The sequence below is a fragment of the Quercus robur genome, chromosome 8 (assembly GCF_932294415.1).
Source record: "Quercus robur chromosome 8, dhQueRobu3.1, whole genome shotgun sequence".
NCBI classification, from domain to species: Eukaryota; Viridiplantae; Streptophyta; class Magnoliopsida; order Fagales; family Fagaceae; genus Quercus; species Quercus robur.
In genome coordinates, this window is record NC_065541.1 from 17,654,375 (window position 1) to 17,672,812 (window position 18,438).

The following is an 18,438-nucleotide window of genomic DNA, read 5'->3' on the forward strand; positions in this document are numbered from 1 at the left end:
TAGGTGTAGTTTCCTATTTTGGTAGGATTTTCTAGGCAATCAAAATCCTTTAAAGCCGCCCCAATCTCATTAAGGTGAATATCATTATTGCGTGCATTTGGAGGAGAGACATCATTGCGCATTAACTCCTGAGCACCGTTGGAATTTTCAGTCGATGGGGAATTTAATTGTGTAATGGTCTGCCTTAACTCCTTGTCTCCCACAACGTCTGAGTCAACTTGGTTCTGAGAGTGTTCGTCCTGCTCACGGCTTTCATCTACCTAAACACCGGTCTGCTCCTCTCTTTCCCCGTCGTTCTTCTTCTCCACCTTTGCCTTCTTAGCCGAGGTTTGGTTTTTGTTGGTATGAACCTGTAAAAACCAGGAACAGCTACGACTTGTTTACGAGAAATGGAGAATGGTGTTGCCTTGAGATTTGGTCCAAATTGCTTCTGATCTTGAGTTAGTGTACCTTCGCTGTTCAACCATATTTCGAATCCTTGTCATCATGATCAAAACAGCCACACCAGTAGCAAATATTTGGTAGTCTCTCGTATTTAAAACTAATCCAAACCTATTTTTCCTGGCCAATTGAAACCAAACGTCCACAGCATTATGGACTGGTAACATCCATTGAAACTCTAACTCGAATAAAGTTTCCTCCCTCTGTTTCCCTTGGATTGGCAGTAGGTATGACCCTTCCCAGAACTTCACAAATCTTCTCCGCTGCCCTCAAGTTCATAAACTTAATAGGGAGGCCGTGTACTTACACCCAAAAAGAAGTCCTATACAGTTTGAGTTCATCAACAGAGTAATTTGTGTCGTATTTTTCCGTAACTACCAAATGCTTATCAAAAGTCCATGGTTCACTCTAGGGTACTCTATCCACTTCCACTTCGTTATCAAACACAAACAAAACTCTGTGGTCCCCCAAATGACACACCCTAAAGCTGTTTTTGGAGCGCCAAAGTGGGATGAAAGTTTTGGTAATTGCATCGATGTTCAAAGCTCTTTTTGTGAGGAATTTTGTAACAATACTGAACTCTAGTGAGCTCAGTTCCTCATCCAGACAACAACCTGGACCTTCTTTTTCTGACAAAGTAAGTCAATTCCAATTAAAGGTCAGATCATCCATGGTGGTGAGAAAAAACATCAATCCATGAATGGATAAAAACTTTCACTGTTTCACAGTACCCTAAAAAAAAAAAAAAAAAAAAAAAACCCCACAAACCTTAGGATAACCTTGTTATCCCAAGGGTTACTATCACTTCTTCCTAAGGAAGGGACCTCTATTCTACTGTAAAAGAAAGCTGGCCAGAGAGCTTTCCTTGGTACAGAGAAACTTTTTCCATTGAAGTACTTTCGAAAATGAAATAGTCATTTATTTTTATTATCTATTCTATTATCTAATTTTAAGTAAATTAATAATAAAAAAAAAACAAACTATTTACATATGAATTTTGATTAAGCTGTGCATCTCATGGCATAGTACTAGTATTTTATATTTTTAGCCTCACCTTCACACTCATTCCCCAAATTTTACTCCCTATTTAAAAAAAAGAGCAAGACTTAGATATAGTACTTAGATGTTGTTCCTTAGGTTCTTCTTTTAAGATTCTGCCATATGAATTTTTTCTCATAAGAAAAAGTATATTTTTTTAATTAAGTAGACACATAATTAAATCTTAAGAGGAGAATCTAAGGAATAACATCTAAGTTGCTGTACCTATTTTTTTTTTCCTTAACCGTCTCTTTATATATTCTCAACTTCACCTTAATTTTGCCTCTGCGAGAAGAAATTCTGTGAAGAGAGATAGGATATAGGATTGTCTCCACTAGCCTGCCACCGTCACACAGTGGAACCACTGTCGGTGAAATTGTCTTCTTTTGTTTTTCCCTTTTGGTCCAACTAGGGCCGGCCCTCTCATTAGTTAAGTTAGGCAATTGCCTAAGGCTCCCAAGTGGGAGGGCCCCAAAATTTTAAAAAAGAAGGGGTAGTAGGGTCAAATAAAAAAAAAAAAATTTAGATGAATTACAAAAATCTAGCACATACTTTTAACCAAAAAACAAAAAATTTGGTAAATCCGATTAAACATTGGTTCTAAACAAAATCATTGCCCAAAAATAACATTATTATTCTCTAGACAAACCAAAAATCAACCAGATAAACTACAAATTCGGTCTAAGAGATTAACTGCAAAACAATCACAAATCAAAAGAAATAAAACCACTCAAAACCCTAAAAATTTTACCTTTCTCTCTGCTCTCCACCTCTCTTTGTCTCTCATTCTCTCTGATTCTCTCCACTGTTCTCATCTGCTCAACAGCTCAAGCAAGGCAGCAAGCTTCCTCCGCCTAGACAGCTGGTCTGCCTCTCTCAACTGCTCATTGCTTAAGTAAGCTTTCTCGATTTCTCCACCTCTCTCATTCTTTCTCTGAATCTGATCTCTACTCTCCGCCTCTCTCAAGCTCACCATATTAGGTTCTGAGGTTCAAGTATAAATATTTGGGCATGGGGCACTCCGCACTTGGCTTTCTCTTCAGACTTCATTTTATTTGTTAAGAACTTAAGATAATAAGATTGGGCCCTGGTTTTGTTACTTTTGTAACTTTGTTTATTAGTTTATCATTATGGCTACCTAGACCCTGGACTAGGCATTAAGTTTGGGCCTTCAAGGGTTTCTTTTTTTTTTTTTCTTTTTTTCTTTTTTGGTTATAGATAGGATTTGCTTTGTATTTTTTTGTGGGTGGGTCTTATTAATAAGCCTTATGTTATGGCTGTGCTTAAATTTTTGTTATGCTTGTGCTTAATTTTTTTTTTTTTTTTAAATTTTAGTTAGTGGTAATATATTAAATAAGTCTTTATTTATGCAGGTTGAGATTGCTAAAAACTTGTTATTGTTCGGTGAAACTACAACAATACTTTTTATATAAATCAGGTTCTATTTCCCATTTGCTTTATACTTGAAAGTTATTTTTTATTTTAGTCTTTATAAATATATTTTTTGATTAGAAATGTCTACTAGAAAATATGCATCTGGATATGAAAAAATTAAAAAAAGAAAAAAATTAATTGAGTCTCAAAAAGGCTCAATGGATAAATTTGTTATTAGTAATAAACAAAATAAAACACATGTAGGGGCAAAGACTCCAAATCATGTAATGGGCCTTGGGCCCTATCCAGAACAATTAGCAAGGTCCGAGGAGAGGAAATGGTTGCTAAAGGGATTTCCAACTTAGCTCTTGTAGACAAGGGGCATTTGGAGGACGATTCGAGGAGGAATGCCTCCTCGAACGTGATGAGTATGGCTCAAACATGCACTCTGTCTACTAGAAAGAACCCCCCAATAGGCATTAACAGTAGGGATGCGCCCCACAGACTCGTAGGAAAGAAGGAAACGTAAAATATCCAAGGAGAGGCTACTGCTACCGCATTAAATGCATTGCAGCTACTTTTCTGGCCGCATTAATGTGGAGAGGACCTGTAAACAGTGCTGCCTTCGCCACCACAACTCACAGAAAGCTAAAAGGGGATGTCCGATGGGACAATCACTAAAGTAAGGATCCAGATGATCAACAAATGTAAGACCACGATGGCTTCAAGAAGACTATATAAGATGGGGAGTCCCCATGAGGAAGGGATGGAGAAAAAAGAAGAGAGAATACTATAGCAGTATAAACGACCATAATCTTCAAACAGTTATCGACATATATTCATCTAACCTCCTTGGACTGAAGATCTATGGATGTTAACATGTTTTACTGGTGTGCAACTGTTGTATAACCCAATACTAACCGCAGTCCAACTCACTAAGACCTAGTTCTACAGCCCACTCTCTACAAATTCATTGTTTCTAGGCTCCTTGGACCAAGACCCCATACAACTTGGGCGTGGGTTCCAAATTGTGACCCTACAATTGGCGCCGTCTGTGGGAAAAGCTTGTGTCTCAGCAAGTGCAACGGTTAAATATGATAGGATCAAGTCCGTACCGAACGAATCCTGCACACTCCCAACGGCAGGACAACTTTCTTAACCTCGAACGGGAAAGAGATCAAGACAAGCGACGAGAGGGTAGTGTACATACCACCCATACAAGCAGAAGCCATTCAAGGGGGAAAGGTCATATATCCCAAAACCGGGATGATAACAAAGCTCTACAGTAGGAGATTGATGACTTGAAGAGGAAGTTGCGTCGAGCGCAGCGGAGGCGTCCCCCCTCGAGCCCGAACACCAGCGATGAAGAGGACAACGAATACAGGCGAAGGTCGAGAACTCCACCAAGTGAAACCTTCTCCTATGAGGAAGAGCAACATCACAAACGCAGTCATAGAAGTCCGTCCTACAAAAGCCTAGTAAACGACGCCATGAGCAAAGCCCTGGATTGAATCTCCCAGTCACCCTTCACACGCAAGATTGAGGGGGCTGAACTTCCTCGGCGATTCCATCAACCTACCTTCACCATATATAATGGTCAAACGGACCCCGTAGAGCACGTAAGTCAGTTCAACCAGAGGATGGCCGTCCATTCCAAAGACGAAGCTTTGATGTGCAAAGTATTTCCATCTAGTCTAGGACTGATGGCGATGAGATGGTTTGACGGCCTTAGGCCGAACTCCATAAATTCCTTTAAGCAGCTAACCCAGGCCTTTGACTCCCGCTTCATCATGAGCAGCAAGGTTCCTCGACCCTTGGATTCCCTTCTGTCTTTATCCATGCGAGAAGGGGAGACCTTAAAGGCCTACTCGGATAGGTATTAGGAGATGTACAACGAGATAGAGGGCAATTATGATGTCGTCGCCATCAGTACCTTCAAGAGAGGCCTGCCGACCGAGCATGGTTTAAGAAAATCTCTGACTAGGAAATCGGTCACCAGCTTGCGCCAACTCATGGACCGAATCGATATGTACAAGAGGGTCGAAGAGGACCAACAATTGAGTAAGGGTAAAGCGAAGGTTGTCTCTCAGGAGAGGAGGGACTTCAGGTCGGACCGATTTAGCAACAACAACGGATCGAGGAGAGATTACACAGAGCAACCCGGATCAGCCAGTGCGTAGGCAATCTACGCTGTGTTCCGAGATCCGATACATCAGGTTCTGGAGAAAATCAGGAATGAGCCGTTTTTCAAATGGACAAATAAGATGGTAGGAGACCCCACGAAACGCAACCAGAACATATACTGTCAATACCCTCAAGAACCGGGGCACACCACCGAAGACTGCAGAAACCTAAAAAACCACTTGGACCAGCTGGTCCGAGAGGGAAAATTAAGTCATCTCCTACATTATTCCATTGGCCGACAAGAATAGATGAATGTTGAGACACGGAGGGACACTTTGAGACTGCCTATAGGCACGATAAATGTCATTTTCGCCGCTCCAGGAAGGACCGGCTCTCATCCTTCTAGAGTAATGTCGGTAGCTCGACTGCCCGTTGAAAGTGACGATCAGGAGTCTAAGAAGGCCAAGAGGATGGCCTCACCCATTCTGAGTTTCTCGGACGAGGATAAGGTCGGAACCATCCAGCCTCACGATGATGCTCTAGTCATCACGCTCAAGATTGGGGGATATGATGTGAAGAAAGTGTTAGTCGATCAGGGCAGTGCTGTGGAAGTAATGTACCCCAACCTATACAAGGGATTGAATCTGAAACCCGAAGATTTAACGACATACGACTCCCCTCTGGTAAGTTTCGAAGGGAAGACCATTACTTTAAAAGGCCAGATCAGATTGCCTATACAAACAGGCTCGGACATAGTGGAGGTGGACTTCATAGTGGTGGACATATACTCACCCTACACAGCCATTGTAGCTAGGCCTTGGCTTCATGCCCTAGGGGCTGTTTCTTCTACCCTGCACCAAAAGGTGAAGTACCCGTCGGAGGGTCGAGTCAAAGAAGTTATAGGGGATCAGACCATGGCCCGACAGTGCATGGTGTCCGCCAACTCACGACGGCTGAGTACCGAGAGCTTAACCTCTACCAAGAACGGCTTATAGCAATCAACAACCCCGGCAATGACCGATGGAGGTTCAGCCGAGGAGGCAAATTGCGAGGATCTGGAAAAGGTTCCTGTGGGCATTGATCCGGAAAGGTTCTTTCAAGTCAGCTCGGAACTACCTCCCTAAGAGAAAGAAAAGCTAATTGATTTTCTCAGGGAAAATGTGGACGTGTTTGCATGGGACACTTATAAGGCCCCGGGGGTTGATTTGGACTTCATATGCCACCACCTTAACGTTAATCCATCCGTTACGCCCACGAAGCAACCCCCTCAGCGTCCATCGAAAGAGCATGCTAATGCAGTCAAGGAGGAGGTGATGAAACTCAAGAAAGCAGGGGCTATTAAAGAAGTTTTTTACCCTGAGTGGCTGGCCAATACTGTAGTGGTGAAGAAGAAGAGTGGAAAATGGTGGGTCTGTGTAGACTTCACAGATCTAAATAAGGCCTGCCCAAAAGATCCCTTCCTTATGCCTCGGATAAATCGATTGGTAGACACAACCGCAGGACATCCTCAAATGAGCTTTTTAGATGCCTTTCAAGGATACCATCAAATACCCCTGGCTATAAACGACTAAGAAAATACAGCTTTTGTCACCCCCATCAGAAACTACTACTATAAGGTGATGCCTTTTGGTTTGAAGAACGCCAGTTCCACCTACCAGAGAATGATGATCAGGATGTTTGAACTGCAGATGGGTAAGAACATTGAAGTCTACATAGATGACATGGTGGTAAAAAGCAAATTGGTGTCCGAACATGTGAGAGACCTCGGCGACATCTTTGAAATCCTGAGAAGACACAAGTTGCGTCTTAACGCGTCTAAGTGTTCATTCGGGGTGGGATCAGGAAAGTTCCTAGGCTACATGGTGACCCACAGAGGTATTGAAGTTAGCCCCGACCAAATCAAAGCTATCCACAGTATGCAACCTCCTTAGAATCCCAAGGAGGTCCAAAAGCTTATCAGCATGATTACCGCTTTATTTCTCATTCGGCGGATAGGTGTAGACCTTTCTTTCTCTTGTTGAATAAATGAAAAGGATTCGAATGGATCGAAGAATGCGCCTCGGCCTTCCAACAACTTAAAGAGTATCTATCCTGGCCACCAATCATGTCTAGCCTTGAGGCCGATGAAGTTTTGTTCGCTTACATTGTTGTGGCCCATCATGCAGTAAGTTTAGTGTTGATACGAATGGACAACGGCGTACAACGACTGGTCTATTATGTGAGCAAGTCATTGCACGAGGCTGAGATTCGCTACCTTCCGCTAGAAAAGGCCATCCTAGTGATTGTTCAAGCTACATGAAAGCTCCCCCATTATTTCCAGGAACACACAATTATTGTTCTAACCCAACTCCCGCTCAAGTCCATACTCCGGAGTGCTAATTACATAGGGAGAATTGCTAAATGGGGCATAATTCTGGGTGCTTTTGACATTAAGTACATGCCTCGCATCACCGTGAAAGGCCAAGTCCTCGCTGATTTGGTAGCAGAATTTGCTGAACCTTCACTAGAAGAAGAAGTAATGCGAAGCATGGATGAAAAATTAGTTGGCACAATCTCTCTGCAAGGGCCCACCTGTTGGAAAGTATACATCGATGACACGGCAAATCAAAGGGGCTCTGGTGTGGGATTGGTCCTGATTTCCCCCGAGGGGATTACCATTGAAAAATCGTTAAGACTAGGCTTCTTGGCCACGAATAATGAAGCGGAATATGAAGCCCTGCTGGAAGGAATGTCCATAGTCGAGAAATTGGGTAGGAAATCCGTAAACATGTTCTCGGACTCAAGACTTATTGTGGGTCAAATAAATGGGGAATTAGAGGTAAAAGATGAAAGAATGTAAGAGTACTTAGACCAAGCTAACACCTGCGGTCACATTTCAATTCTTTTAGCCTACTGCACATATCCAGAAGTGGAAACACCCACGCCGATTCCTTGGCCACGCTGGCCACCTTCTCGGCTTAACGTTTACCTCGGGTCATACTTGTGGAAGACTTACACAGGCCCTCGATGATGAAGATAGGAGTGATCCATGTCCACAATGTCAGAGTGGGGCCTAGCTGGATGGACCCTTTGGTATTGTTTCTAAAAGAGGACACTGAAGAGAAGAGCGAAGCCGGCAAGATTAGAAGAAAAGCCTCTCAGTTCTGGCTATTGGAGGACTCGAAACTGTATAAACGCTCATTTTCAGGACCGTACTTGCTCTGCGTGCACCTTGACGCCACAGAACTTATCCTGGAGGAATTGCATGAAGGAATTTGCGGAAGCCATATAGGAGGCAGGTCCTTATCCCATAAAGCCATAACCCAAGGTTACTGGTGGCCAAACATGCATGTGAAGAAGTGCGACCAATGCCAAAGGCTTGCGCCAAATATACACCAACCAGGGGGGATCCTCAATCCACTGTCCAGCCTTTGGCCGTTTGCTCAGTGGGGCTTGGATATTGTAGGTCCATTTCCTAAAGCAGCTGAGAACAAGAGATATCTGCTCGTCGGCACTGATTATTTCACTAAATGGGTCGAAGCTGAACCTCTGGCAAATATCAGAGACGTGGATGCCAAGAAGTTTGTCTGGAGAAGCATTGTCACCAGGTTTGGAGTCCCTCATACCCTAATCTCGGACAATGGTCTTCAGTTCAATAGTAAGGCTTTTAGAAGGTACTACAGCGAATTAGGAATTGCGAACAGATATTCCACACCGGCCTACCCCTAGGGGAATGAGCAGGCCGAAGTCATTAACAAGGTCATAGTAAACGGGCTAAAGAAGAGGTTAGATGACGCGACGGGAAGATGGGTGGAAGAGCTACCACATATCTTGTGGACGTATCGAACCACACCCCGCAGATCAATAGGGGAGATCCCCTTTTCAATGACCTATAGGGCCAAGGCTGTCATTCCTCTATAAACAAACATTCCAACACTGAAAACCAGCTCATTCTGTCCCAGTGGCAACAATGAGCTGCTAGAAAAGAGTTTAGACCTTATCGAGGAAAGAAGGAAAGGGCAATGGTTCAACTCGCCTATTACCAACACAAGCTTAAGCAAGGTTATGACGCCAAGGTAAAGCTAAGGCCATTAGCACCTGGGGACCTGGTATTAAGGAAAGTTCTGGACACTGCAAAAAATCCCGCATGGGGAAAGCTCAGACCAAATTGGGAAGAGTCATATCGTATCACTTCAGTGGTCTGCATAGGGGCATACTTTTTAGAAGATTTGGATGAGCATGTAGTACCACACCCTTGGAATGTAAATAACCTGAAAATGTACTATTATTAATGAAAGTTCCCACTCTTGATATACCCTTCTATTACGAAAAGCCTTTGTGCTACTTATTTCTCATTTATCAATCTGAGTATTAAATAAAACCTAAGTCCTGCGTGGCTCCTCGGACCACAGGTTTAGGGGAAATTAATCACTTCGTATTTTTACCCAAGTATTAAACAGAACCTAAGCCCTGCATGGCTCCTCGGACCACAGGCTTAGGGGAAATTAATCACTTCATATTTTTACCCAAGTATTAAATAGAACCTAAGTCCTGCGTGGCTCCTCGGACCACAGGCTTAGGGGAAATTAATCGCTTTGTATTTTTGCCCAAGTATTAAACAGAACCTAAGTTTTGCATGGCTCCTCAAACCATAGGCTTAAGGGAAATTAATCACTTCGTATTTTTACCCAAGTATTAAACAGAACCTAAGTCCTACGTGACTCCTTGGACCACAAGCATAGGGAAAATTAATCGCTGCGTATTCTTACCCAAGTATTAAATAGAACCTAAGTCCTGCGTGGCTCCTCGGAGTACAGGCTTAGGGGAAATTAATCACTCCGTATTTTTACCCAAGTATTAAACAGAACCTAAGTCCTGCATGGCTCCTCGGACCATAGGCTCAGGGAAAATTAATCACTCCATATCTTTATACAAGTATTAAACAGAATCTAGGTCCTGCGTGGCCCCTCGGACCACAAGCTTAGGGGAAATTAATTACTCAGAAAGAATGCAAGACACCGGGGAAGAATCTTTTTCTCTTGTTCATAGTTAGCTATATTACTTGAACTACGAATAATGAATTACCATTAGAAATCTAGCAACACAGTTCGAATTCATGCATGACGACAATAAAGTTAAAAAAGTAAAAATAAAGACCAAAGAAGAAGAAATTATATCATTCATTAAACTCAAAGAGAAGTTATCTTACAGACATTGGCAAAATCCAAGGAAATGAAAGACGAAACGAAACAATTACAAAAGAACACCCTACACCTAAAGTTCTAGGCTTTATCTTTGATTGGGCTTTTTGCGGGGTCATCAGTCTCAAGATGATCATCTCCGGCTTTGGATTTAGATTTGGCATCCTTGGCCCGCGAGACAACATCTCTGATTGTGATGGTGTCCTCAGATGACTTATCCTTGGCTGGTGGCTGAGCCTCCTCATCCACCCCTTTCCCCTCAAGAACGATGGGATCAAGAACGGCAGCCGAGGCAGAAAGGAGCTTCTCAGGAGTATCTGAATCAGGAATCTCTCGAATATCCACGGGGAAGAAGATATTCTCGATCCTCCTGAGCTCAAAATCTGCAGGAACTCCCACCTGGTCCATTGCTACTCCACAGTAGGGATGGCAATTTAAATCCGATCCGTGGATACCCGATCCGGCCTGACCCTAATGGGCCGGATTTTACCCGGTCCGATAAATAATAGGGTCGGGTATGGGATTTTAAAAAAAAAACCCAAAGCGGATCCAAGTACGGGTTCGGATTTTATCAAAAAAAATTCGAAACCCGACTCGAAACCCGGCCGGGATATGACCCGGTTAAAAATGAAATTACCAAAAAAACCCTAGTATATATATAAACTTATAAACCCTAACTTATTTATTCTCTCATTTCACTCAGCCCTACCCTAGCCGCTCCTCCCACTCTCACTCACTTTCCTCTCCCACTCCTACTCTCACTCACTTTCCTCTCATATCTCACGCCGTCGGCCATCAAATGTCAGTCGGCCCTTTCTTATGCTCTTAGCCTCTCAGTCTCACTCTCTTTGCCGAAGAAGACAAAGACGAAAATCTAAGATTCTCGCCGCAAAGCCTCTCCGATCTCACCCAGTTTCATTCATTATTGCTCTCTATATTTGCTTTGCACCGAGTTTAATGATAGTTGAAGCCAACGACCACAACCACGGTGATTACGGCAATGATTTTTGATGTTCTTCTTCCATTTTTTCTTTATTTGATTAATGGGTTTGGGGATTTAGATTCTCTTTGTTTAACCTGTGGGTTTGGGGATTTAGATTTAGTTGTTAAGATTTGATGTTCCTTGCACGTGCTTGTTTTAGATTTTGATTTCAAATGTATTTGGTTTCTGTGAATAGTTTGATTTTAGCTAGAATAGGTGCTAATCAAGAGGCAAATTTCCTTTTGTTTTTCCAATCCACCTGTGGACTTGCTTAAGACCTTAGAGGATGACTGTAATGGAGTTTATTTCAACAGACTTTGTACTGATTTGGATGTAGTTGTTTAGTTTAATGATATCATCCTTTTTAATTAAAAAAAAAAAAGTTTGGTTTCAAATGTATTTGGTTTCTGTGAATAGGAAATTTGAATGGGTATGGTGGATTTGATTTGAGATTTACTTGGATTTGTTGTTTGTGCTACTGTGATTTTTTTTCTCAGGAAAACATAATTTATTTTTTTGATTGGGCCATGGATTGGGCCACTGTTAGGGGCTGAAGATTGGGCCTTGAGGTGGCCTGGCTGGGCGGGGCCCAGCGTTGTGGGTCTGAGTCCCGGAAAAAAAAAATCCGTTTAATAAACGGGCCGGGTCTGGCCTGCAGGTCTTGACCCGTGGGTCGGGTACGGGTATGAAAAAACCCGGCCCGAACCCGACCCGTTGCCATTCCTACTCCACAGGACTCGGTGCAGTAGTCCCTGCAAACCACAGCCACCTCCTCAGTCAGCCTGACCTCGGTGTCCTTCACCCCACACTCGTAAGAGGCTGCCACCACAGCCTCAGCTGCCTCCCTAGCCACCCAAGCCGTCTCCTTAGCTTGTTGCAGCTGTGCCTTGAGGTCCAGAACTGTTTGCTTCTCGAAGACCAAGTTTATTTCCGTTAAGTGTAGTTGCTGGCACATGTCCTCAACCTACCTCGTTGTAGTCTTAAAGCCCACTTCAGTGCTGTCCCGGGCCTTAATAACCTCTTTGACCTTCTCATTTAGGCTCTCTTTTTCCAGCCTAAGGGCACCGACAGCTTTCTCAACTACGAGGCGGGACTGAACCTTAGCGTTCACTTCCTCTCGGGAATTCTTCACCCACTCCTCGGCCACGTAGATTTGTTGGGTAACCTGCATAAAAGTAATGGAAGAATCATCAAAACATAGATGACAAATAGATGAACATAGAATCAGGAACCTGAACAATGGAGAGTCTTCGTTTTACCATGGCGAGATCCCTCTTCAATGACATGAAGAGGTCCGATTGCCTCATAGTCTGGAGCCCGTCCATGTCACGGGGCAAGAGGAGGGGCTGCTACAGAGCCTTAGCAAGATATGACGCCTCCCCCCGCTGGGACTCCCAAAGGGTCGCGTCCCAACGGATGGGAGCGTTGTCCAATTCGAGCTGGGGAGACCAAGTGTGCTGCCCTTTCCTATATGCAGCCTCATCTCGGCTGTTTGGCCTTTTGAGGGCCGATGTCACCCTCCTTCAGTTTGTCGACTGGCCTTTTCCACCTCAAGTTTGGAATGGGTTGTAGTGCAGAGTCAATGAGAGAAGGAGGTGGAGGAGGAAGGCTAGCAGGAACTTGCTCCTTAGGGGCATCCTTGGAGGATTGCCCTTTGTTCCTATTGGACATAAGGCCCCTCAGACTGGATCTTGGCTTTAGATCCATGCCTTCCTCTTCAGCTTCTTGGCTTGTATCGATCCGAGCAACTAGTAGTTTCGGGGAGTGAGTCGCCGAGAAGCGATCAAGATCCAAGCCAGAGTCTGAAAGCTCTATGGGCCTTGTTGACACCTCACCCTCTTCATTGAAGTGGAAGTGATCGATTTCAGCTTCGAGGGACGAGTGCATAAAGTCAATTCCCTCCCCTAGAACGGCTACCTCCTAGGGAACGCGATGAGTGGGTGGCTGGACTGGTGGCAAGTCTCTCCGAGCTAAGAATCCCGGTTTAGAAACGTCAATACGAGCTAATCGGGAACTCTCGGCCCTTATCGCCTAACCCACGTCCACAAATGCACGAGATAGAGGCTTGTAGTCCAAAATGAGGTGAGCGGCCGGCAACTGCCTGTCCTCGCTCACAAAGATCTCCGACCTTAAGAGGTAGTTGAGAGCTTGGATGTTGACCAAGATGATCCTTGGAGTGGTGTGTACTTTGTCCGCAAAACATCCAAAGGAAGGGTTACGTTAGTCCGAGAGAACAAGTGACCAAAACCAAGACCAAAACAAATAAAAAGAAAGCTTAAAAGACTAAGATCCCAGCCAAGGGACCTGATCCTAGAGTGTCCTACTTGGTGTTCCTGCCCTAATTGGGCAGTGAAGACCATCGTGCCATTCTCCGGAGATGACCAGATAATCGTCCTTCAAGCCTTTGTTGGACTTGGGAAGGCATGATATCAGTCTCACCTCGTCGAACCTGGATTTCAGGTAATACATCTCGAAAAGGCAGTGGCACTCGTACAAGTGAACAACATCGTGCCATGAAAGGCCGAGGTTCATCTAGTCATTTAAAGCATCTACGCATCCTAGAATCCGGAACATATTAGCGGTGCACTAGTGAGGGGCCAGCCTATGGCCACACAAGTAATCCCTAGTTATCCTACCCATAGGAATCGTCATCCCTCCTTCTATGAAAGCGATCATAGGAATGACAATCTGCCTCATTTCTCTGTTGGTTAGGATTTTGTCCGAAGCGCAATACTTCAAACCCACTCCTTGCGGGATATGGTACCTGGCCCTAAAACCCTTCATACCGGCCGGAGAATCTACTAGGCTCTTAAACTTACCCATCCAGGTAACCCTAAAGGGCACGGAGAAAGGTTTATAAATGAAAGAAGGCCGAGGAGAACAACAAAAAAAAAGGGCAAGGGAATATGGGGAAATGAAGACTTACGAGAGTACGAGTTCTAAATCTCTCAAACTTTCAAAAGATCCACAGGGAATCCTTACAGGAATAGCTATGGAACTCAGGGACTTGGAGTATTTCGCGAGAGAAGACGCTGAAATGCTCTGGAACACTTGAATGTCTTTTATAAAAAAGGGAAAGTAATCTCCCTCAGGAGCCTTATATAGCGAGGAAAAATGAACGGGATTACTCCCGCTCAAAGTTTAGAAGAATATATGCCATTGATTTAGCGCCCCACCATTGGGTGCGAGGGGACATAGAACCGCCTGGTGCAATTAATGGCGCCTCGTGGGCTACGAAACATCAATAGCAGTAATGAGGCGCATGAGATGGTGCTCCCACAAGTGTCAATCAAGGAATTGTGGTGACTTATCCATTAAATATCAAAATTCCACTTTTTTCTCCTCGGATATGAGGGAAAAACCGGAATTTTGAGGGCCTATTGTAGGGGCAAAGACTCCAAATCATGTATTGGGCCTTGGGCCCCATCCGAGAGGATTAGCAATGTCCGAGGAGAGGAAATGGTTGCTAAAGGGATTTCCAACTTAGCTCTCGTAGACAAGGGGGCATTTAGAGGACGGTCCAAGGAGGAATGCCTCCTCGGACGTGATGAGTATGACTTAAACATGCACTCTGTCTACTAGAATGACCCCCCCCCCCAATAGGCATTAGTAATAGGGATACGCCCCACAGACCTACAGGAAAGAAGGAAACGTAAAATATCCAAGGAGAGGCTGCTGCTACCGCATTAAATGCATTGCAGCTACTTTTCTGGCAGCATTAATGTGGAAAGGACCTGTAAACAGTGTTGCCTTGGCCACCACAAGTCACAAAAGGCTGAAAGGGGGTGTCCGATGGGACAAGCACTCAAGTAAGGATCCAGATGATCAACAAGTGTAAGACCACGATGGCTTCAAGAAGATTATATAAGATGGGGAGTCCCCATGAGGAAGGGATGGAGAAAAAAGAAGAGAGAATATTGTAGCAGTATAAACGACCATAATCTTCAAACAGTGATCGACATATATTCATCTAACCTCCTCGGACTGAAGATCTATGGATGTTAACATGTTTTACTAGTGTGCAATTGTTGTATAGCCCAATACTAACCGCTGTCCAACTCGCTAAGACCTAGTTCTATAGCCCACTCTCTACAAATTCATTATTTCTAAGCTCCTTGGACCAAGACCCCATACAACTTGGGCGTAGGCTCCAAATTGTGACCCTACAACACAAAATTTAGATGAAAATATCACAAATGAGCAAGAAATTCACCAAAAAGGGTTAGAAGATAATGAAATGATACAATTACAAGATAACAATGATGTTCAATTTTGCAATACAACAAATCTTGATAATGAACTTCAAAATAATTTAGAAGAAAATGAAAATAATGATGAAAATGTCACAAATGAACAAGTTCACCATAATGATGTTCAACTAGAAGAAAATGAAAATAATAATGACATGTTGAATTATATTCCTTCAAATATTTATGATCCAGGTAATTGAAAAAATATTGACACAAAATTAAGAGATTTATTAGTATAGAGAGGTCCAATTAGAGACAATGATATAATTTTTCCTAGAGGTGATGCCACTAGACATTTTTCTACTATTCATTACACTTGAATATTATCAAATGGGGAGAAGCATGATAGAAAATGGCTAGTGTATTCAAAAGATACGGACCAAGTATTTTGTTTTTGTTGCAAGTTGTTTGAGTCTAAATGTACTGGCCAACTATGTAATGAAGGAATTTGAGATTGGAAAAATATATAAGTATAAAAAAGGCTCCATTTTTAATTCTCGCCTTAGGCCCCAAAATGTCTAGGGTCGGCCTTAGGTCCAACGTCAAGCATAGAACCTCTACCCTCTACCCCTCTATCAAACACAGACCCAAGTTATTTCGCAAAAAGCTTGCAAGGGCATGACCATGGGTACCAACATTTCTCTGACCCGACCTCCATATCAGACCATTCTCTCTCAGTTTTTCTCAGGTTTTCCTTTATTGGTGTTTTTTATTGGCTTTACTTTTGTATGCAATTTTGTTAATCAAATGGTTTGAGAAAAGTGTATGTCTTCATAGTAGGTTTGTGTAATTGTATTTGAAATTGTAATTTTAAGATGGATTTTCTTGATTTTGATTGCTTGAATTTATTTGTTAAAAGGAATTTTCCATAATGATACTTTTTGGGGTTAGTTTTATTACTTTTATTTAAACTAAGTGATATTTGAATTATGGAAGAATTTCATAGTGAGGTTGCGTTTGAAATTGTAATTTTCAATTCGGCTTGCTTGATTTTGATTGCTCAAACTTCTTTCTTCTCTACATTCACCCTCTCCCAGCTCTCTGTACTTTATTTCTTGCAACAACAATTTTTACATACAAGTTTTACCCTATTTGCGAGCAAAGCCCCAAAGCAAGAAAAACATCTGTAAGGCACATTGAAAAGAAAGAGAGATAAGCCTAAGGGCTGCTAGCATTGTCAAGCCAGCAACCACCTTTAGGCGGCATCCCACCACCGTAATACCACGTACCACAATAGTAAAGGTATTTTCTTATAAACAAATATTTTGGCATTAAATATGATTTAGGTTTGGTTGTTATGGACTCCTTAGTTTTGATTTAGGTATCTAGCCTAGATTTCATTTTGATAAAGGTTTATGTGTTGTGGCCTATTAGAGAAGAACCAGTTATGAGGAGACGTAAGGAATATAGAGATTGTGGCTCATGTTGATCCTAGAAAGACATCTTTGGTTGATTCTATTTTAAACAAGCAAAGGTAATAATTCTTAATGATTTTCCTCTACATAATTTGCCACATTGATTGGTTATAATGAAATTTTTCTAAGAAAATTGATTTTCATCTAGGCTATAGGGTGGCAATCAATCATAGGGTTACAAAGTATAACACAAGTAGCCAACTACAAGTTGTCTTTGTTACTCTTTGTTCATTATTGTGAACCCTGTATATTTTTCCTGTTATTCCTTTTTTTAATAATATTTTCTTTCTTACCTTAGAAAAAAAAAAAAAAAAAAAGTGGTCTCTATTACCCCCAAACTGAAAACCTAATAAAGACCCACAATACATAGGAAAATCTCATGATTCAATTGCTTCCTTCTCTACCAGATCGCTTGCTCTTAGGTACGTTTCTTCTCTTCCTTCTCTTTTCTCTAAGTTTATTTATTTATTTAGTTTTGTTTTACCACTGATTTCAAGATCAGGTATTAAGTTTAAGGATCTCTTGCTTCTGTTTTTTCCCTTCTTGATTGATTTCACATAGTCCCAAAAACCTTCCCACAAAATCCCCTAAGCAGAAGCCAAAGGCTATCTTTTTCAAGTGGGTATGTATTTCTTATTCGAATATCGATTGTGGGAATTATTACTGGTTGAAGATAGGTCATAAGCATTGGTTTCTAGGATCATTTTTGAGAAATCCAAATAGATTTTTTGTTGTGTTTTGTTTGATTTGTGTTAAGTTAAGGAATTGTTTTAGTTTCCCTATTAATGCTTTGGGATATCATATAAACTTCAAAATTTTTTTTTTTTTTTTTTTTTTGGTTTATGAATATTGATACAAGAAAAAACTGCCAATTAATGACGAAAAACAAGGCAAAGGTGATGTAGTAAGAAAATGTGGGTGTGGTCATAAGAAAATGTTTGGTCTACTCTCTGCCCTCTTCTACTACACCCCAATATCTAACCCAAGTATAGTTTTTTTGTTATCTTTTTTATTACCTGATTTGTTTTAAAAAAAATTCAGGTAGCAATTTAGGTGATCTGATGTTGGTTCCTTAAATTTTACTTGATGTATCAATATGTTTTTGATTTGTGAATTCCGTTATTCTAAATATGTCTTAGATACTAGAAATTATGGTTCCCTCTATTTTCAACACTTGTAGATTAACCAAGTTCTATTTCTTGGTTATATCTGCTAGGTGTTCAACAAAATGCCTCTAAGAGCAGCTGGTATTACTTGGCTTTTTTGCATCTACGTAAGTTTAAAGCCTGTACATGTGTTGGGCTAATAGTATAGATGAACTGTCATAAACTATCTGATGATTACCCACTAAGTTTTGTATTTATGTTTTATATCTTAGACGTTGTTACATTCTGCTTTATGCAGATTGGGGATGTGTTGACTTGGGTTTGAATATTGGAAATTTAATTGTTTGGACTCTTTGATGTGCTTATTCCCACTCCTTTTGATTTATGTAAGGATTGTGCATTTTTGGTTTTATGCCATATTCTAATGTTGAAATTTTCTTTGTAAATAGATATAAATCATGTCAAATGTCAAAACTCATGTGCAAATTAGTCATCAAACCTTAGTTGGTTGCAGCTTAACTGTAATGA

General features: G+C 41.9%; 1 long non-coding RNA gene across 1 annotated transcript in view; it reads left to right on the forward strand.

Moving 5' to 3' along the window:
* The window catches only part of LOC126694842 (uncharacterized), a 52,451-nt gene extending 35,336 nt beyond the window's left edge, over positions 1–17,115 (forward strand). The window contains exons 2-4 of the long non-coding RNA XR_007645903.1: positions 2,853–2,917; positions 16,494–16,631; positions 16,764–17,115. This is a non-coding gene — a long non-coding RNA (uncharacterized LOC126694842). The remainder of the gene's footprint in view (positions 1–2,852; positions 2,918–16,493; positions 16,632–16,763) is intronic.
* Positions 17,116–18,438: the final 1,323 nt, after the last annotated feature.